Source organism: Schistocerca gregaria, chromosome X, assembly GCF_023897955.1.
Source record: "Schistocerca gregaria isolate iqSchGreg1 chromosome X, iqSchGreg1.2, whole genome shotgun sequence".
Lineage (NCBI taxonomy): Eukaryota > Metazoa > Arthropoda > Insecta > Orthoptera > Acrididae > Schistocerca > Schistocerca gregaria.
Window position 1 is genome coordinate 54,109,235 of NC_064931.1, and position 23,133 is coordinate 54,132,367.

At 43.8% G+C, this 23,133-nt stretch overlaps 1 protein-coding gene across 12 annotated transcripts in view; it reads left to right on the top strand.

Moving 5' to 3' along the window:
• The window catches only part of LOC126298875 (tetratricopeptide repeat protein 39B-like), a 335,246-nt gene that overhangs the window by 89,602 nt on the left and 222,511 nt on the right, over positions 1–23,133 (top strand). The window contains exon 1 of one of the 12 annotated variants that reach the window (XM_049990401.1): positions 17,711–17,896. The exons of 10 other annotated variants lie outside the window; for them this stretch is intronic. The gene's annotated coding sequence lies outside the window, so the exon portion shown is untranslated. Of the gene's footprint in view, positions 1–17,710; positions 17,897–23,133 lie in introns of those variants that run through there. One more of the 12 variants, XM_049990394.1, reaches the window with a different exon arrangement.

Below are 23,133 nucleotides of genomic sequence, written 5' to 3' on the forward strand. Positions count from 1 at the left end.
ACACATCGTCTTGGGGAAAATTTATGAAGAGATTCGCACATGAAGCAAAGCATATCCAGGAAGCGGGGCGATATTCTTGGCATGAATCTCTTGGAAAACGAAATTTTCTTTGCAGCGGTATCAGAAATGGCACTGACCTAATCATCCTTGAAACTGGCATCGTCCAAAACCTGAATGACGAAGTGCCCACCATACCTGCTCAAATTGTTAAAGAAGATGAGTATGTACCGTGGCAGTTGTTACCTCAAGTTGTATGCATTGTGAGTTAGATGCCAATGGTATCTATTTGGAATTTCCGTTTCACTATCCAACAGCAGTCTAGAAATACGACAATCAACTGCCTGCACGTACAAGACGTCATTCTGTTGCAAGTCAGTCATGGAAAGTTGTTGCGATAAATCCCATCAACTACCCATTCAAGGTATTAGAGCTTAGCGAACAACTCTCTCGCATGATTATCCCCAGTGTATAACTCGAAATTGTTGCAACTGGAGTGAAAGGAGCATACCGTTTGATACGCCGCCGCATACAACACATGTCGTTCTGTGAAGGTAGTCTGAGAGACAGTGGGGTCATCTTCACAATGAGCCACAGGAGCTACAAGGCACTCAAAGCCAGAGTATACAATGAAGGGTCATGGTTCCTGGTGGTGAGTATTCATAAACTTTAAGAACTTTGGATCCTCAGAAGACGTTCCTACAAGTACTGGTTCCTGGCTCAAGCAATCAATGAGGTGTCTTCAAAATACTCTCTCTTGGTAAAAACGTCGAGACATGTAAAGCAAAAATGTCTTGTACAGTGCCTTTTTACTCGTGTTGATGGGGTGGGGGGGGGAGTATGTGGGACATTTTTTTGATCTACACATAGTGCCGTTTCTTGCCCTCTAAGAACAGCAACAAATCTCCGCGTTTGGGTCCCTGACAGACGAATTTTGAAAAGTACAAGGGTCCAACCACTATTTGGATTCTTTATTCTGCATAGTGTACTCATGGTCATCCTCTGACTTGCTATATCATCATCATCATCATCATCATCATCGTTGTCGTCGTTCAGGGTGTGTATGTTAACTGAGTTATCAGGGTTTTGCCTGTCGAATTTTGGTAGGTGCTGGAGTTTTACAGGGAATATGTCTTTGAAGTTATAATTCCTGCAGACATTAGATCTATTGTAAGTACTCGGAAGCAGTGCATTTGTAGAGTAATTTCTATTACTAGTCAGAGTGACGATGCAAAGCAATATTCATCCCTCTCATCTAGGCTCCGGATCAATGTTGACATGCTGCTCTGTTTCGAACGCGGAATGTGCGGCGGACTTCGGACTTTGCCAGTGCGCGAACAGGTTCGCAAAGTGCAAGAACACTTCAACCAGTGAGGAATCAAGCCATCTGACCATATAGGTTATATCCTGTACCTGAATGTAATCGTTCTCTAAGTGTGTGCCATGCAACAAAGCCGACCATTTGGAGGGCTCTGATGGATGTCCGCAGGGGAAAATCACCAGATGGAAGGAAAAGATCCATGATGTGTCTGTGGATGCTGGGGAGGGATATGTTCTGTAGGTAGAACTAGCATATCCCGCCCATTTCCATTATGAGCACACCGACTTGCCGTTGTCCAGTCCCACGAAATGGTTCCATCCCGAAGCTGTTGACAGCGCTGGGGAATAAGCAGCGATATATTCTGCACTACAGAAACCTCCAACAATGTTTCGTGTTGGGGATAGAATTTGTTAATATCACTCGCAGCAACTTCAAGCAGCTTTGCTACTTAAAGGAGTACATAGATTTAAACACTACTGGGGGCCGAACCGCACAATAACGCTGGGTTCGGTGTGGGGGCGGTGGTGGGGTGAGTGGATTGCTGTAGCCTGTTGTGGGGTTGTGAACCACTGAGGGCTACGGCGGGGACGAAACCTTTCCGTCGATTCTGGCTCCCCAGTTCAATTCAATACATTACTGATCATCTGCTGCATATTGAATTCATAGTTCAAATGCATTCCCGCTCGATTCTCGCTTATGCGCAGCATTCGAGTTGCAAAGAAGCGTAAGACACCACTGACCACACATACTCTCTAGTCTATAGGAATGAGGATACTACACGGTCCAGTCACATTAACGTGACCACCTGTCAACAGCCTGAATAACCACTTTTTGTGACGAGGACGTTCAGAAATACTGTCAATGAGGTTCCGAAAGGTGCCGACAGAGATAGAACCATCCAGACTCCAGTGACGTAGTCAGCTGTGCTAGGTTGTAAATAGTATGCGAGCAGCTCCAATCTCTGTGTCAACAATGTAACGCCGTCTCCATAAAAAAATGGTTGAAGAAGATGCATTATTACGAAAACAAAATACGGTGAAATGATTGCAATGGACACAGCAACATAAGACCTGGAGCGTGAAGCAGTGGTCCAAGGTTTTATTCACGGGCGAATTGAAGTTTGAAGTATTGAAAGCCATGGTCCAACCTTTGTTCTTTGACTTCGTGGAACGCATAAAGTGTCAGTGTGTGACGCCAATGATGAAGCATAGTGAAGGATAGGTCATAATATGGGGATGTGGAGATGTTTTGTGAGTGATAAAGTCAGTATTCCATTGAGAATTAATGGAACGTTAACGAAGGAAGGATATTACAGGATACTGATTAACAATGCAGTTCCATCTGGCAACATACTTATTGGTCGTGGTTTTGCTCTTCAGCAGGAAAATGGTCTCAAACATGCTTCTAAATTGTTCAGACGGTATGTCAGTACAAAACAGAAATGTGACACTGAAGAATAAGATCTGGCTAAGTCAATCGCCTGACTTAAATCCCCTTGGACTCTTCCGGGATGAACTTGACAGGGATGTAAGAAAACTGAGGTCATCTAATGTTTAGATCTACGGAATAAGCTACATATGTGTTGGACTACAATATCTGCAAATGCACAACAAAACCTTATTTCCAGAATGCCAAGAATTTGTGCAACTGCTCTGAGGCAAAGGGTGGATACTTTGAAGAGGCTAAAATCTAAACTATATTGTACTGTACTTAATGATAGACAGAGAAAATACATATTTTGTTGGTCGGTTTAGTTTTTCGCAACAAGTGCGAACTTTTCGAATTAGTTAACTTAGAGGAGGGAATCAGAATCGAACTCTTCAAATCAGTTAGGATAGAAGAAGGAATTAGTTATCATAAGGCTAATACAGCAATAACGACAACAGATGCTGAAAAGAAATTTACGAAAGACAGGAAAACAATTGTTTAGCAAGTGCTAAAAGAAACAGGTTGCACATTATCTGAGCAGTCGACGTCATACTTTCATTTCTGAGGACGAAGACATGGAGTACCAATGAATAAAATCAGAAATAGTGCGCAACATGCTTAAGAGATGCATGTGCGAGCAACGATGGATGGGAACAACTCGCCGCGGTTCAATAGTTGTTACAAAGTTCCTACAAAAGCGTCGAGAGTTTAATGACGCATTTCAGCAAAGTAAAAGCCTTTAAGCCAAAAAGTAAAATGATCAATGCGAGAAACGTTCAATCAAACGTCCTGGTTGTAAATGAAGTTAACAGAAGATTACAGACGGATGGCCGAAATAGTGAATTCAGTATTTCGAAATTTTCACTATGGAAGGACGTAATACGATTTCTCCTCTGAAATACTGCACGAATATCGAAATGACAGATACTGTGGTGAATGATCATTTAATCGAAAATCAGCCAAAATCGCTCAGACGAATAACAGCGCGACTTAATGAGATACGTTTATGATTCATTACAGATGTGAAAATATCCACTCTCGTTGTACCAGTGAATTATCGTAGTCGCTGGAACTGTGAAGGGCTCCAAGAAATTGGAAAAAAAAGCGAAGACATTCACATTTGCAAGAAAGGTCGTTGAACAGACACTCATAATTTTAGGTGTGCTTCGCTAACGTAAATATTAGAGTCATTCAAAAAGGAACGAGTCGGAGGCTGTAAAATGAAAACCGCTGAAAGGGTCGTACGGTATTGCCGACGGAAGGGGATGGAATGTCGCTTAAAGAGCGCTGAGGCTCCAAACTCGCCGCTAGAGGGACACGAGGAACACACACGTGCATTTCCATACAGTGGAAGGAGTGCGGGAAACGATTTTTCATCGAAGAATGGCACGAGTGCACATAGAGTACTGTCCGTTGCAATTCCGACACTCAGTCCGACCTCCGGGGCAATGGCTGCCATTGCAACTCACCGGTCTTCAATAACGGGGGCATCTACCCGCTGGGAAATGATACTGGTAACGCGGTGTGGCGTTCCAGTTCGTGCGTCGTATGTCAACGGCATCCGTCTTTGCTCGAATCGCGTGTACCACGCCTCGACCGTTGCAAAGGACGTGCAGCGTACTTCGTACGCTCGTGCCATTCCTTAATGAATTCCCGTCTCCCGCTGAAGACGCACTACACCTCGTCGCTCTCGTTTTGAAGCCTCCATATCTCTGTTTTGAACACTACAGATCAGCGGGTGCACGTGCTTGCACTGTCGTCACTTAGGTGATCGCCCACGTACCTTTAGCGGCGACTTTTGGGCCTCGGCCTCACGTCCTTACATAGACAATGGCATTACGATCCCGTCAGTGGTTTTCGTGGTACAGCCCCTCACATTAATGTGACTACCTGTGAAAAGCGCGAATAACCACTCTGGGATATGGAGCCATACTGACTCCAGCTCGGTTAGGTTTCACGGTTGAGGACCCAGCCCGATCTAGGTGCTCTCACAGATTCTCAATTGGGTCTGAATCTGAGGAATTTATTGGCTACGAGTACGGTAAATTCATACTGGTACTCTTCGAACCACGCGCGTACACTGCAAGCTGTGTGACACGCGCATTGTGCTGCTGGTATATACCATCGTGTCGAGGAAAGAACACACTGCGTGTGTACGTGGTCCCCAACGACACGTGGTACATTTTGCCTTCCAGAATGACGAGATCACCCAGAAAACGCCACGAAAGCATTCCCCAGACCGTAACCCTCCCGGCCTAGACCCTTCCGACCATTATTGCAGGGCTGTACACGCCCAAGGACCATCTGTCTGACCGAGCATAAAAGGTAATTCATCTGAAAAGGCCACCTGTCGCCGCTCAGTGGACGCCCAGTCTGAGTGGCGTGCAAATTCCAGCTTCAGTCGCCGACGAATAGCGGTGATCGTTGGTGCAGGCACCAGGCGCGTGCAACTTTCGCTGAACGGTCACTGACCAGACACTGTTGCTAGCCCCTCGGTTCATTTGCACGCCTATTCGCCCGTACACGTCTCCGCAGACGATTCACACCGTGGTGCAGCACAGTTGCCTCGAGGCCGGCTTTGGATAGCGCTATTTTGCCTTGCACGGTTATTTTAACCACGACGGCACGCAGATATTTTTCAAGCTTAGCCCTTTCTGAAGTGCTTCGTCCCTTCGCCCGAAAGTCAGTGATCGTGCCGTTTTGGACGTCAGATAAATAGCTGCATTCCGCATTAGGACAGTGACTGCACCGAATACCTTCCACTGCTAGTTCTGCCGTCTGGAGTGGTTATTGGACGTTGACGTCGAACATAAGCGGCGGTCACATTAATGTGACTGGACCGTGTAGGTATGTTAACTGTTTTCATCCACAATTTCTCTATGTTGCTGTTCACTGATCAGATTACAGCGGTCTTCGGTAAACAAGACGTGAAAGATAGCGGAACGGAACTCTCCAGAAATAAGTGCCGGGCGAGGTAGCACACTGGTAAAGCTCGCAGTCGGGGGAACGGTGATTCAGATCTCGGTATGGCCATCCAGATTTATGATTTTCGTTTTTTCTCTAAATGTCTTAAGGCAAATTCCGTGATTGTTTCTGTGAAAAGTCTGCTACCAGTTTATTCCTACAGCCCGGGCGTGTGTTCTGTCTCTAATGACCTCGTGGTCGACGGGACGTTAAACTGTGATTTTCCTTCCTCCCTGCGTTGTTCCTCCACTAGCATTAGTTCCGTGCGCCAGTCTTTTCATTACTGCGATAAAGTGCATTATATACACCGTGGGCCACCGAGGTCTACCCGTCGTTATGTCCGGAGAATTTTTTTCCGTGCTGAAGTGTTAGGTTAGTAAGCTTTGGTGAACACCTGCGGCTGTGACCAATCTGCAGTGCACGAGACTAGAGTGTGATGCGTTGTGTTTAACTCACACCTTCTAAAAACCCGTATCACGCATATCTGCAATCTCAGAATTGTGCACTCTATTCTTGATCTCTAGTTATGAACTGTTAAAATTGGTACCAATTCTTGGTCCGTGTATTTGATAATGAGGCGACAGAATTGTCACACGTACTCCATCTGAAAAGGAATTGCACTGCAAAACTTCGCACAGGTCCGCAGCGCCATTAGTCAGGCTGCTAGGTTCCAATTTACCGTAATAGTGGACTCGAGCGTTTTGCCTCAGCCCCACCGACTATCTTTCTGTAGAGGTTTGTATCGAGTGTCAGTCCTGCCGAAGTATGCAGTTATGATCCGTCATATGCCCAACTATCCGTGTCACACATTTCTATTTCCTAACCAGCGGTTTAAGCTGCTTTGTGAACTACTCTAATCTCAGTTTTAAGCAGTTTCCTGTGCAAAAATGGATCCATAGTGCCCCAATGAAACACATCCTTCACCTTTACCTCATCCTTAACCTGTTCCGTGGACTAAAGGCGAGTACATTTCAAAGCTTCGTCTGACAACTGACGTTTTCCCTAATTTCCCTACATTATTTCAAGCTAATGTCGGGATGGTTCCTTCGAACGAGTACTGCCGTCTTCCGTCCGCATCATTACCCATGCCGAACTTGTGCTGCGTCACTAATGACCTTATCGTCGACTGGATAACAAAACGTAATTTTCCTTCCAGATTTCAAAATGAAAAACAGGTCTTCCGAAAAGTCTTTCCCTCCCCCAACTTGTAAACCATCTACACCGGAGATCAGATCATATACACGGTGTTACAAAAAGGTACACACAAATAAAGAAAAGATGTTATGTGGACATGTGTCCGGAAACGCTTAATTTCCATGTTAGAACTCATTTTAGTTTCGTCAGTATGTACTGTACTTCCTCGATTCACCGCCAGTTGGCCCAATTGAAGGAAGGTAATGTTGACTTCGGTGCTTGTGTTGACATGCGACTCATTGCTCTACAGTACTAGCATCAAGCACATCAGTACGTGGCATCAACAGGTTAGTGTTCATCACGAACGTGGTTTTGCAGTCAGTGCAATGTTTACAAATGCAGGGTTGGCGGATGCCCATTTGATGTATGGATTAGCAAGGGGGAAATAGCCATGGCGCGGTACGTTTGTATCTAGACAGTTTTCTAGAACGAAGGTGTCCGGACAGGAAGACGTTCGAAGCAATTGATCGGCGTCGTAGGGTGCACGGAACATTGCAGCCAGTGACTAGCGACTGGGGAAGAGCTAGAACGACAACGACACCTGCAATGGACGAGGCAATTCTTCGTACTGTTGGCGATAACCCTAATGTCAGCGTCAGAGAAGTTGCTGCTGTACAAGGTAACGTTGACCACGTCACTGTATGGAGAGTGCTACGGGGGAACCAGTTGTTTCCGTACCATGTACATCGTGTGCAGGCACTATCAGCAGCTGATTGGCCTCCACGGGTACACTTCTGCTAATGGTTCATCCAACAACGTGTCAATCCTCATTTCAGTGCAAATGTTCTCTTTACGGATGAGGCTTCATTCCAACGTGATCTAATTGTCAATTTTCACAATCAACATGTGTGGGCTGACGAGAATCCGCACGCAATTGTGCAATCACGTGATCAACACAGATTTCCTGTGAACGTTTGGGCAGGCATTGTTGGTGATGTCTGGGCCCCATGTTCTTCCACCTACGCTCAATGGAGCACGTTATCATGATTTCATACGGGATACTCTACCTGTGCTGCTAGAACATGTGCCTTCACAAGTACGACCAACATGTGGTTCATGTACGATGGAGCTCCTGCACTTCAGTCGAAGTGTTCGTATGCTTCTCAACAACAGATTCGGTGGCCGATGGATTGGTAGAGGAGAACCAATTGCATGGCCTCCACGCTCTCCTGACCTCACCCCTCTTGACTTTCATTTATGGGGGCATTTGAAAGCTCTTGTCTACGCAACCCCGGTACCAAATGTAGAGACGCTTCGTGCTCGTATTGTGGACGGCTGTGATACAATACGCCATTGTCCAGGGCTGCATCAGCGCATCAGGGATTCCATGCAACAGAGGCTGGATGCATGTATCCTCGCTAATGGAGGACATTTTGAACATTTCCTGTATACTAAGTGTTTGAAGTCACGTTGGTACGTTCTGTTGCTGTGTATTTCCATTCCATGATTAATGTTATTTGAAGAGAAGTAATAAAATGAGGTCTAACATGGAAAGTAAGCGTTTCCGGACACATGCCCACATAACATATTTTCTTTCTTCGTGTGTGAGGAATGTTTCCTGAAAGTTTGGCCGTACCTTTTTGTAACACCCTGTATAAGAAGTGAAACCATTTCAACAGGAAGATGCATTCGGGAGGACGACGGTTCAACCCCGTCTCCGGCCATCCTGATTTAGGTTTTCCGTGATTTTCCTAAATCGCTTCAGGCAAATGCCGGGATGGTTCCTTTGAAAGGTCACGGCCGATTTCCTTCCCCATCATTCCCTCACCCGAGCTTGCGCTCTGTCTCCAATGACCCCGTTGTCGACGGGACGTTAAACATTAATCTCCTCCTCCTCCTTCAACAGGAAGATAGATTTGAAGAACACATTTTTCATTAGTCGTTTAGGTAACATGCCCTTGATTTCCTCCGACCCACCAACCAACTACCTATGAATTACAATTTCTTTTGCGTGGCCATCTTCCGCAGCAAGCACAGAAATATTTGTTTCGTAAATAAAAACCGTATTTTCTTGATGCACTGTAATTTTTCTCCCAGACGCGTTTGCCTCCTTTTTTACGCTAAGTCATTTTCAATGGAATCAAGAACGATTTTTTAATCTAAAAATAACACATGTCAAAACAAAACTGTATCGTTCTATATCCCCCTTAGAGTGAAAAAAGGCCAGATGCATCTAGGAGAAACAAATTACAGTGCAACAATAAAAGGCGGTTTTTATTTACAAAACAAATATAGCTGTCAATTAATTACAATAAGAAATAGAAGTGTTGTTGTTGTTTGACCAGTGTAGAAATAAATAATAATGAGTAATGAGCGCAACCTTTTGTTAGGAACCATCCCAGTAATCACCTGGAAATATTTGAGCTAGGTGTTCCAGTGGTAACACTTTGGACTAGCAGTTGGAAGGACTGTAGTTCAACTTCCCGCCTTGTCATCCACATATAGGTCTCTAGCGGTTTCCCTAGATCGTATGAGGCAAGACTCGGGAATGTTCCTTTTGAAAAGCGTGTGACCGATTACCTTGCCTTTCCTTACCCAAACCGAACTTGTGCTCCATATTTCATTACCTCGTCGTCAACGGTACGTTAAACCTTAATCTTCTTCTTTTCTTCAATCGAATGATTTAAGAAGACGCAAAAAACCCAATTTTTGAGGGCTGAAATTGATAACAGTCCATTATCTTCATTACAATAACAATATCTAATGAATTCAAATTTTTATTAAGTCAAAATAGGAAAAACCACAGATAAATGGACATTTCGCATTTCTGCAGAGGAAGAATAGTTTCCCAAGCGACAAGCCTTCAACGTGAGCTTTAAAATATTCAGCTCGTCACTGGCTGCCATCCACTCTTGCAGAAATTGTTGAAAATGCATATTTCTGGTAACTCACATTTTTATCAGTGATAGACAAGGACCTGAACCCCATATGCAGATCGTTTTTCTCACGTGTGTCGACTAAACGGATGCTGCCTTTCTTTTCAAACAAGTGTTTCGAGAGACTTGTTCAGGAATAAAGTCACCAAACCACACTTAGTATTTACGTCGCGAGAAACCCGTTGCTATCATTTCCTTCTTGAACACTGGAGACGTGGCTCATCTAGGATAGTGTAGATTAGAATTAAAGCAAAAATTAGAAATTTGTATCCTTGTTTTCGTTGTTGTTAGCTTCGTAAGGCTTACGAGAGATACATAGAAGGTGAAAGTTATTTAAACCGAGACACTCTGGGAGGTTGCACGGGACACCAAAACAAATATTCTTCTTTAGTGTCATAATTACCTGTGAGCAATTTTTTTTTTCATACGGTGGATGGCATAGTCGCTCTCAGCACTTGTACGATTGCGCATGACATGGGTACTAATTGGGTGGTTGTAAGAAACGTCCTTCATGAGCAATTTTTAATACATTTCACTCACAGCGTGAGCACAACCTGGAAACAGGTGGTTATCCACTCGGAGCACGGTTTCCCCAGTGGTACCTGGAACTATGTTAAATGCATCCTAAATGTCCGTCCTCTACGTTGTAAGCATTGTTCGGCCGTGATGGGGTCTTCAACGTCCAAAATTCACATGTTTTAAGTGAGGTGAATCCAAATGCCACATTTACTCGCGCTCATCAGTTGCGGTGGGCAGATTTTGTTGGAGTATGTTTAATTGGACCCTATCTCCTACGTAGGCTATTCAATGACAAGCATTATTACAACTTGTTCCCCAGAGTATTGACAGAGTTGGTGGATGACGTGCCACTTGCTACAAGTGAGCACATGTGGTGGTCCTGTACCGGAGCCTACTCGACCGCTGTGGACTTTATTTTGTGTGCAGCTTTTCTGCTCCAGAAGGAAGAGGACCTGGCCGCGCCAATAGTACTACCACCACCAGTAGCAGCAGTTACGGAGCCTCCAATCGAGCACGTATGGGACATCATCGAACAATTCCAGTGTTATTCACAGAGGACATTAACCATCCCAGTGCTGATCGACCGAGTGCAACAGGCATGGAGCACCTCTACAACATAATGCATGCACGTTTCCATGCGTACATTTAACATTCTGGCAATTACACCAGTTATTGGCGTGATTTCACATTTGCAGTGGCTTATCTCGCGCTTACATTAACTTGCAATCTTGCAATGTCGATCACATAAATATGTTACCTAGACAAAGGTAGTCCTGAAATTTCATTACTTTATATTATTTTTTTATATTGAGATTTTTTCTGTCAATGTATTTGGAAGACTGCTTGCCGTCTTTCAAAGACTATGCTGTTCGTATGCGGTTTTCGTTCTTTCTCCTTGTTAACTCCAACCACAAATGATGTGAAGGAGGCGTTACACTACGCGACCGGAGTAATCGAGCATACAGGAAAGAAAGTTTTTACTTAAGTAGTACTCAATCTATGTTAACGTTTAAATAACATGTTACTTGTAATGTTATGCAAGAATGAAACGTGGTATTAAATAAATTGTAATGAGAGTAACCAGTTACGTTGCGTGGCTATACTTACTGACATAATAACTGAGTAGCCGAAATATGACGCGGCAAATAAAATATATTAGGGGAACAGGGACGCTTGAGGACTCATTCTAGCGACGATGCTTACCGCAAATGGGGCAATCCACTGAAGTAAACCACTTTGACAAAGAGCAGGTTGTTACGACACTGCGCCTGGGAAGATGTACATCTAGATAGATGCTCCGCAAGGCGCTGTACAGCGTGTGGCGAATGGTACTCTGTACCACCAGTTTTCAATTCATTTCCTAATAATAATTTATCACAAAAATGTTCAAATGTGTGTGATTTCCTAAGGGACCAAACTGCTTAGGTCATCGGTCCCTAGCCTTACACAATACTTAAACTAACTTATGCTAAGAACAACACACTCACACACACACACACACACACACACACACACACACACACACACACACAGCCGTGCCCAAAGGAGGACTCGAACCTCCGGCGGATGGGGAATAATTTATCATTTTACTGGTTGTACAGCTCCTTGGCTGTGGATTATATTAGTTAAGAAATACAGCAACCAGTCAGCTTTTTATGTATTTTTATTTAATACGCTTTTCAGGATTTCGCCCACCTTCAGTTAGCGTAATACATTTTGGACTCTTCAATCAGTTCATCATTACAACATGTACAAAAAATTGCATGATACAGCTACCCTGTGCAATATAACAATTTTATTTAGCTACTACACTTCGCGAATGGTACACATGTGCAATAGGGCAGCTGCAACAGGCAACTTGTTGTCAATGTACTGACTCAAAATTCCAGTACGTATTACATTGGCTAAAGATCGGTGAAAGCCAGAAACGCGTCTTAGCTTAAGTAAAAATACATAAAAATGGCTGGTTGCTGTATTTCTTAAAGTAGTATATCCTTTCCTGATATATTCGCAAATAGAGCGAAGGAAAAAAGACTATCTGTATGCCTCCATATGAAGCGTAATTTCTCTTTATCTCCGTAATCCTTACGTGAAATTACTGGCTGCCGTAAACTGCTGTACCTCTTCCATTACTGCACAGTGTATAAGGCAGCTGCCGTAGGGACCACATTCGGCAGTCCATCATACCTCTTACGTGCGACTCTTTTCTATTGAATTTCTGCAATGCACCGGCTCCACTGGATGAATTCTTCTGTTGTTGCGTCATCCTTTACTAGAAAACTTTCGTACGTGCCTTCGGCGACTCCTTACATCAAATGTGAGATTTCTCGGCTTCGGTCATATGTGAATTCGAAATGTTCCAAGGCGCTAAAACATTCTTTACGTACACCTATGTTGTTTCGCCATGACGTTAGGCCGTGTTCTTCGGTTGTTCTTCTGCTAGCAGACTTGTTGTTGATTTTTACCAAATACTTCCTTCAGTTCTGTCTGGAATTTGTTCCAGCTATCGAGTTGTAGAACCATTGCTGTCCAAGTAAAAGTACACATTTACGAAACACATTATCTCATCCCACTTGCTGTAGTTGGTGACCCGGTGGAATCCTTTGAGCCATTTCGTCGGTTCCTGACCGGCATCTCCATAAAACACTGATTGATGCCTGATGTGCAGCTGACTTTCTGCATCCGTGTCCCGGTCAGGGAATGATGTGCTGCTTGTATTCCAGTTCGTGTCCATGTAGGCGACGGATTTTACGTTGCCTTATTGGAGCCACGGTGATGTAGGTGTTTTGATGTACCTGGCGTGTCCATCAAACAATGTCTCACGATACCACAATCAAATCATAATCCGAAGCCAGGGTTGTCAATGAGGTACAACACTTACAACGTTTATTACTAACACCATCGCACAGACAGAACAAGACTGGCCTCCTGGACAGAAAGTGCAGCTATTTATAAAAACACCGAATATTTCAGAATATAGATCGTTACAAACATAAGATATTTCAAGAAACGTCCAGAAATGATAAATGCTAAATAACAAATAATTGCTGGTGGTCAGGTCTGCACAGACGACCCGCAACTCGCCGCACTGATACGCCACAGCTTGCAACTAGTTGTTTTGTAAGATTTCTAGGTTTGTTTGTTAAGTGTTTGTAATAGAACGAGTTAGTCGTGTGAAATGTCTTAAGTTTTGTAAGGCAATAGTGTTAAAAAACGCTGTATCAGTTACACGTTGTTCTAGGTTACTGGATGATGAGCACATGCATTTACAGAAAAAAATATGTCCAGTCACATTACTGTGATCACCTGTTAGAAAGCTGAATAACTCCATTCTGAAATTGCGTGCTTATGGGATATCGTTCAGTCATGTGACTGGATTCATAATTTCCTGTCAGAGAGAGATCACACTTCGTACCAATTGACGGAAAGTCATCGCGTAAAACAGAACTGATTTCTGGCGATCCCCAAGGCAGTGTTATAGGCCCTTTGCTATTCCATATCTATATAAACGATTTATGAGAGTATCTAAGCAGCCGTCTTAGGTTGTTCGCAGATGGTGCTATCGTTTATCGACTAGTAAAGTGATCAGAAGATCAAAACGAATTGCAAAACGATTTAGAAAAGATATGTATGCTGCAAAAATTGGCAGTTGACCCTAAATAACGAAAAGTGTGAGGTCATCCAAATGAGTGCTAAGAGGAATCTGTGAAACTTCGATTACACGATAAACCAGTCGAACCTTAAAGCCGTAAACACGACTAATTACCTAGGAATTAAAGTTACGAACAACTTAAATTAGAAGAAACACACAGAAAATGTTGCGGGGAAGGCTAACCAAAGGCTGCGTTTTATAGACAGGACACTTAGAAAGATCTACTAAAGACACTGCCTACACTACGCTCGTCCGTCCTCTTTTCAGATTACTGGTGCTTTATATGGGATCCTTACTCGATAAGATTAACGGAGTACATCGAGAAAGTGTCTATCACTGAAATGATACACGATTCTGGGTAGACATCATTAAAACAAAGGCTTTTTTCGTTATGGCGGAATCTTCTCACGACATTTCAGTCACCAACTTTCTCTTCCGAATGCGAAAATATTTTGTTGACGCCGACCTACATAGGAAGAAACTATCATCATAATACAATAAGGGAAATCAGAGCTCGCACGGAAAGATATAGGTGTTTGTTCATTTATTGCGCTGTACGAGATTGGAATAATACAGAATTGTTGTTAAGGTGTTTCGATGAACCCTGTGCCAGGCTTTAAATGTGATTTGCAGAGTATCCATGCACATGTAAACGCAGCACGGACCACTGAGAGATGTGAATGAGGTTGTAGAGGGTACCGGCAGGAATGTGGAGTGAACAGCCCGAGCGAGGTTGTCCCACTAATTCTCGATTAGGTTTATTAGTACAGTAACGTGAAACTGCTGCTCTTCGAGCCACGCACGTAGACTACGAGCTGTGAGACACGTTGCATTGTCCTGCTGGTAGAATCCAGCGTACCTAGGAGAAACAAACTGCATGTAGGGGTGGACGTGGTCCCTAAAGATAGATGCAGTCTTGTGTTGATACACTGTGTCTTCAATAATGACGTGATCACCCAGAGATTGTCAGGAAACATTACACTGAACATAAACGCTCCTTCCCCTAGCCTGGACCCTTCCGGCGATTGTTGCAGCGTGTTCGATTTTTCCGATGGAGTATAAAACGTAATTCATCTGAAAATTCCACTTGTCGCCAATCAGTGGACGTGTGGGTGCTGTACTGGCGTGAAAATTCCAGCTTTCGTCGCCGATGAAAAGCAGGTGGGTGCGTGAACCAGGCTCCTGTTGCGGAGGCCCACACATAGCAACGGTCGTCGAGGGACACTGTTGGCATCCTCTTGCTCAACAGCCGCCGCAGCCGTCGTCACTCCTCTAAATTATGACCGCGTTTTACTTTTTACCCGTCGTGACAGTATAGTGAAGGACTTTTAATCTTTAGCTCGGTAGCTTCCGTTCTCTCTACGGCTTATTTTGTGGACCCTTCTCCAAGAGGAAGACCTTGTTCTTAGCTCTCTTTCCTTCCATCGATTGGACTTAAAGTGTAGCCGCTTTTAACTCCTTTTTCGTGTTCTATGGTTCTGACACGGGCGAATTTGAGCTTAGTTGGTTTTGCAATTAACACAAAATTTATAAAACCCTGCCAATTATGGCCCGTGGTGCACAATAGTGACCAAGGCGCCGGTTTTGGATAGTGCCAGCTTGTCATGTACGGAATACTTTAACCATGGCGTGACGCGTAAAGTTTACAAACTTAGCCGTTTCGTAAATGCTTCAACCCTTGGGCCGCAAGCCGACGGTCGTGCCTTCTCGGACGTCAAATAAGTCGCTCTGTTCCCGCATTGCGACAGCGATCCACTGTTTTCTGCGTCCCGCGACACGATTTATATACCCTCAACTGCCTGTTCTGCCACCTGCCGTCTGTGAGTGTTTACTGCACGGTGACGTTGAACGTGGCGGTGGTCGCGTTAATATGATCAGACCGTGTCAAGGACTCTCCCAACTGATAGGCCCCATGTGGTGTCATATATCTGGTCATGTTGCAAATTGTGTGTTCTTTGCCTGTCAGTTGATTTATGATTGATTAAAATTGCTGTATACTCGTAAGCAGGTGCTATGAAATTGCATCGAAACAGGTGAAACTGTTCAGGGACCACTAGTACGTAGCGCACACGAAACATCAGACTCTTCTAAATGCAGACATTTCTTATCATCTTGTAACGATTTGTCACTTTTCGAAGCGTTGCACCCCAAATCAGAATTTTTTGTCCGCGATATGTTTCCGCTTTGCCGCTGCCATCTTTGTCAGGAATCACTGTTGAGATGTCTGAGCAACAGGGACTAAATCTTCTGAGTTTCAGCACGCTTTGCGTGTCAACCAACTATTACGAGAAGTATTTACACTTTCCTGAGGAAGATAAGTACACAGATCTTGTCATTTGATCGTGCCCGTTTAACATGTGAAACGCTGATACGCGGTAAGCACGCTACAGCGCTTTTGCATAACCCTTTCCCTGTTAGTTATGGCAGCAGCTTCCTGAGTATGCCCAGTAGTTTCTGTTTAACGTTGCTGTTATTTCCGTCCAACTGTTTTGGACGACTCGCAGTACGCTCGCGCGGTACATTTCCAGGCGATGATCCATGTATACACAGACGATACCATTAGGGAGCTACCATCAGCTTGCCTTGTTGACAACTTGGGTACATGGCTTCGTGGGGTTTGCGCCACACTCGACCCCTACGCTCAGCTCTTACTAACTGAAATCTGGCCACAGCTGTTCGGGCCACGGTTTTCTAGTCGTCTAGGGTCAAACAGAAATGACCATAAGCACAGGAGAGGCGCTGCAGGCTATTTCGTGCTGTTAGGAAAGGTATTCGCGTCGGTCGTCTGCTGCCATACCCCATTAACAACAGATTTCGCCGTACGTCCCACACTGACTCCTGCGATTATTTCACGCAGTGTTGCTTGTCTGTTAGCAGTGACAACTGTACGCAAACGCCGCTGCTCTCGGTCGTCAAGTGAAGGCCCTCATCCACGCTTTGTCCGCGGTGAGACACAATGCCTGAAATGTGGTGTTCTCGACACACTCCTGACGCTGTGGGTCTCGGAATATTGAATTTACTAATTATTTCCGAAATTGAATGTCCCATGCCTCTAGCTCTACGATTCCGCGTTCAGAATTTGTTAATTCCCGTCGTGTGGTCACAACCACGTCGGAAACCCTTTCACATGAATCATCTGAGTACAAATGACAACTCCGCCAATGCACTGCCCTTTTATACCTAGTGTTGATTGTTTTGGGGAAGGAGACCAGACAGTGTGGTCATCGGTCTCATCGGATTAGGGAAGGATGGGGAAGGAAGTCGGCCGTGCCCTTTCAGAGGAACCATCCCGGCATTTGCCTGGAGTGATTTAGGGAAATCACGGAAAACCTAAATCAGGATGGCCGGACGCGGGATTGAACCGTCGTCCTCCCGAATGCGAGTCCAGTATCTAACCACTGCGCCACCTCGCTCGGTTTTATACCTTGTGTACGTGATTCTACCGCCGTCTGTATATTGCGTATCTCTGTCCCTGGCTTTTGTCACCTCATTCTATGTGCATGTACGAATACTAAAGATTGCGAAAATGAGGGGAGTGTATAATACTCTCACAGGAGTGTAAAATAATCTCACTCACATGACAGCAACAAAACTACAGCAGTACTTGAAAGAAGGAGACAGTCTCGCCATTAGAGACATACCGGCTGGCCGACGTGTCCCCTCACATCCCCCACTCTTCCTCACATCAGTGAAACGCGCCTCTGCGCTCACACGCACGTATTTTCATCATCGCGCGACGAATGTATCCTTCCGCGAAGCAAGCGGACTTGCGCGTAAAATCTGTGCGTGCCTTCCATGCCCAGCCGCGCGTAGTAAGAAGACGGCGAGTTCCAGGCCGTTTCACTCGCTACACGTCAAGGTACGGGAACGTGCAGAGTTCGTCTGGCCGCGAGGAAGCGCCTTTTTCCAGATACTCCAATTACTGAATACTGGACTTCGCTGAAGGTAAGTGCGAGGTTAACAACTCAGCTATTAACTTCGTACCTGGATAGTTGGCATGTTGTAATGGTACTCTGAAGTTTCGAGCCTGAGGAGTGATTCTCGTCTCCACAGCCCACTAATCGTTTGCACAAAAGGATGTACAAACTTTCGTCTTGGTAAGACTATTTCAAATAACTTTTACAACGAAGGAAACTACCGTGTGATTTAAGGCCCTTTACAAAGTTAAAATTATGCCGTTGTTGTCATGTGACCGGTAATAATTAAAAACTTAAAATTATTAATTTTACAAAACTTAGCTTGACAATCTTTTGAAATTTTTACATATTGGCCGATGAGTTGACAGACTAGATCTGGTCGTTAGTACAACACTTCATGTATCCTTTGTAAGTTTGTTGTCAAGTACCTCGAAAATTATCCTCCGTCTACACTGTATTCACGCCAGTTTATTTATGTACTTATTTTTAAATTTTTTGTATGGTTGAAGCAGCACCCGTAGGATAAAATCTCCACGAAGAAATAATAAATAGCCAGTCAGTTGCAGAATAGGTTTATTTAACACCCTTGACCATGGTTTCAGTGTTTAGAAAAACTACTTCTTCAGAAGGAAAGCAGTGACAACTGGGTTACATGTTGTAGCAGAGGTACTTTAAAATATTTTAACATGGTGTACGTCACTGAGTAGTACTTTACCAACGTACAGCTGTTGTGACTGATTAGCTGTAAGTTGGTGACGTACTACTCGATGACTACCACCATGTTGTGTATGTTTTTCATATTGTGGAGGTGAAATTCTATATTTTATGACACCTTTCGGCCATATTTTAATGTACCTCAGCTACAACATGTAATCCAGTTGTCACTCTTTTCTTTCTGAAGAAGGTGTTTTTCTAAGCACTGAAACCATGGCCAAATTGTTTATTTAAACCTTACAACTTGCCCCTGATTAACTTTTTATTGTTTCCTCACGAAATATTTATTTTTACTTGTTAATTCAGTCATCTCATTTCCCAAAACGGAGACCGAGCGAGGTACCACAGTTAAGATGTTCAAATGTGTGAGAAATCTTATGGGACTTAACTGCTAAGGTCATCAGTCGCTAAGCTTACACACTACTTAACCTAAATTATCCAAGGACAAACACACACATCCATGCCCGAGGGAGGACTCGAACCTCCGCCGGGATCAGCCGCACAGTCCATGACTGCAGCGCCTGAGACCGCTCGGCTAATCCCGCGCGGTGGTACCACAGTGGTTAATATGTGGTTCGATAGGAGTGGGACTGATTAAGGTTTTCCGTGGACTCTCTGAATCACTTTAAATGATCGTTGGAATCATTCGGCGGAAGGAAACCAAAAAACCAGTTCCCTAATTCAGTCGCCGCGATATTATTCATCTATTGTGATTCTTGAAAGTTTTTGCCAGACCCTTCTTTGAACAACCGAGAGAGGTGTTGTAGTGGTGAAGACTCTCGACTCGCATTTCAGAGGGCGGTGGTTCAAATCTCCGTCCGCCCTTCCAGCTTAAGGTTTCCGCCAGTTTCCCGAAATCTAAACCGCAAATGTCAGAATGGTTCTTCTGAGACGAACACTGCCTATGTTTCATTCTCTGTCCTCCTATCCGAACTTGTGCTTCATCTTTTTTGATATTCAAACCAGATTCATCAGTTTCAGTTTTTACTGTATGGATAATATCACGGTAACTTCGTCAGTGAACGAATTTTATTTATTTTGATGATGATCCCACAGATGTTAATAACCCTCCTCTTCACCATTGCAGCTTCTCTTACGTGTCGTGTGAGAGAACATCCATTTGTAAATGTCGAAATTAGGAGAAGGGAAACATAAATAACTTTAACCCTTTTACTACCATTGGGACGTGTGTGTCCTATAATAGGTTGTCAGAGAACCAGGGGGAATTTGGTGCATGTTATTGCTCCGTACCATCTGTCAAATTGTTTTGTTCAATAACTTTCACTCCGTATCACAGGTAAGCGGATCGATGTGATTCTCGCAAGCATAAATACGATCAAAGTGCTTTTCTGGAGCTATATCTTTCATTTCATTACCACTGGATCATTGTAGCTTCTACGTCAAGATACCGGAAGAACAAACATAATTTTTTTCATATTGTTACTTCTGAAGATGACATTACATAAAAAACCGTACTCCAATCTCTTCTCACTCTAAAAAAATGTTATTCAAAGGGTTAAATGTTTGTCCTGGAGATATATGAATGTGGCTTCATTCGTTAAGCTGACCACACGCGATAAGCAGTAGATCCTGGTGCGGCCCAGGTTATCAGTTGCAATCATAAGCGAACGCTTGGGAAGACTGGCAGGACGATTCTACCAAGTAGTTCACATACTATTTGTTCTTATGTTCTTGTTCAAAAGAACTGCTGATCTGCCTCTTAGTACTTCCGTGTCTCCTAACCGAGAAAACTTGTTTTCCGACGTTTCCTGTGCGTTTGAGTACATGCATATGCTCTATGAGAAATGTGACACACTTCCAGTACTTTAACTTACATTAAATATCAATTGCTGGAAAGTCCTGAGTAACAAGTTGTTGCAAGCCATTAGGTGGCATGATAATTTTAAGCTATCGGGTCATACTATTACTGCAGCATGATAGGTAGGAGTGTATATATCCAGATATACCGTAATTCAATAGCTTGTGCTGCTGTAAACGCCTAGACGACTCAAGACACGAGAGGACAATTTTTTTCTGAACGCATAAAAAAAAAATCAAATATAACGATACGTCTTCAACGAACGTCAAGGTATCGTCTAAATACAAATTCCAACAAAGACAGCATATGGCAGCATCGATACTACACGTAAGAACACCTGGCGATGGTAATATGCCGAAATAAGCTCGTTGTAATTTACGCAGTAAAACTCATGAAGAGCAGTGTAACTGGTTTATCATTATCGTAATCGTGTCACCACAAGGCATATTTTTGCACCGCAGGCCCCCAAGGAACAAAAAAAAAAAAAAAAAAAAAAAAAAAAAATAAAAGGCAGAAAGACGGTGTAGCGGGGGAGGTGGGACCTTCAATTTATTAATTTGTATAGATTTAATGAGAGTAGCGATAAATTCGTTAGACTTGCCGCTCATACATCTTCCAAACGAGTCGCAGATTTGTTCGATAGAGCTATACCGGGGAGAGAGGTAGCTCCTGCATTCGACATGTAGCCACACTTTTCACCTAGCAAATTAGCTTTTTGAGGATGAACATTGCCTTATATTGAAACAAAGAACCTCAAATAGCACCAACAAAATATCGAGTAAAATGTCGGGGAGATCTAAGGCCTATAAATTCGTGCCGTTTAAAGAAACAGTTTTCTGTGTGGAGGATCATACGCTTAGGAGTGTGGGTTACCGTCAACACTGCCAGTTTGTCATCACCTCAGTGGAAGGTATCACAAATTACTGTCTTGTTTCGCGTTCCACGCTGTCTCCCAAGTCTCGCACGACGATTGGCAGGTTGGACACTAAATCGTGGCTCGACATATGAGAACAGACGCTTCATTCAGTGTAAAACTCCACCCGTGACGACCCGCTGCCCATTATCTTTGGATGATCATGTTTTTAGTGATGCGCATGCATTGACAGATTTCGCACATAAGGCCGCTCTCCTGAAGACTACTCCAGAGAACTCTGGGTTGATATTTGCGCCTTTTTGCTGCTTACAAGGCTTTTCACTGTCGAGTTGTATTCAGCTGCTTATTCCAACGAAGTGTTAGCATAAAGTAGCAATCATATCTAGCTTTAACTGCTCGTGAATGACCTAGCCCTGATCTTCTTCGAATGCCTCCAGCTGTGTAAAAGCGAGTCCACTGTTGTTAAATTTCACTTCGAAACACTCCGTTGCCATGTACACGTTATTACTGCTACGTTGCACCACAGTTGATCGTATAAAAACGAACGTTTAACACGAAACACCGAGGCTTCTGGAACTCCAGCACTTAAGCAAGGCCCCACGTGTCAAGGTGAGCGGACCGGCTTGTGCTCCTTCTGTATTATTACTGACCGGTTGCACTACAGGTTGTCCCACGCATATATTGTCCTCAAGATGTACTACAATATGTTAACGCATTCTTCACTTGATTTGTCCAGCCTGTTTTATTATACGATCTTCTCACAAACTGCTAATAATTGTCACAGCGAGAAATAACGTGCATCAAAAATGAACCACCTGTAGTAAGGTCATACGTCATAACGGCTAGAGTTGGTCACAGCGAGCACAAATATCACTTCTTAGAAAGGCCGCATGGCATGTACCCATTTAAATTTTTTATTTTTGTTGTTCTTCGAACGCGTCTAGTTACGTAGTGGTTGAGACGTGATGCTCGTGTTCTGGAGGAGCAGTGTTCAAATACCCTCCCCTCCCTGCCGTACTGACTGCCGTATCGTTCCCAATCTTTATCCACCCTACCATGCACATGAAATATATTCGCAGTTGCAAATATGGACAATCATCATTTGTGTGACGTAATAACGACAGTGAAAATTTGTACCGGACCGGAACTCGAATCCGCCTCACCATTTGGCTATCCGAGCACGACTCACGGCTACACCCAAACTTCCATATGACGTCAACCATGTGTGTACAACCTGTACTCGTACATCCATTACCTATATTCTTGTACAGGAGAGACATTTTACTTGAAAGTCGCTTGCCCTCTGTCGGCGGTTAAATACGGTACTGCAGTGCCGTGTTGCTTCGGACATGCTTACATGCCCGCAGGAACATTTCATCACCGGAATAACACAAACGCTACAGTATAGTATCGTATATCGTAACCTACCTTGTCTCCTGTCCCTAATGACATGGGTGACGATACAACGTAAAACTCTTAACTTCCTATCTTTTGTGTTCCAGTTAAAAAAAAAAAAAATATCCTCACTCATCCCAGAATCTTACAGTGCTGTTTAGAATAGGGAGGGGTCAAGGAGTGGACAAAATAATTGTCATCCGACATGGATATTGCAATTTGCATTAGTTGCTACGTAGTAATTTAATAAGCAGAGGGAGACCTTCGGACATCTAATAGAGCTACTGTTGTCCATATTACATATTAACGGGTTGGCAGGCGATGCTTGCTGTTGTCACACATCTTTCATATGTGGTCCAGTTATGACTGTTGAAGTGTTTCCAGAATTAATTTTCACTCCGTAGCGATGTGTGCGCTGATATGAAACTTCCTGGCAGATCACAACTGTGTGCCGGACCGGAAC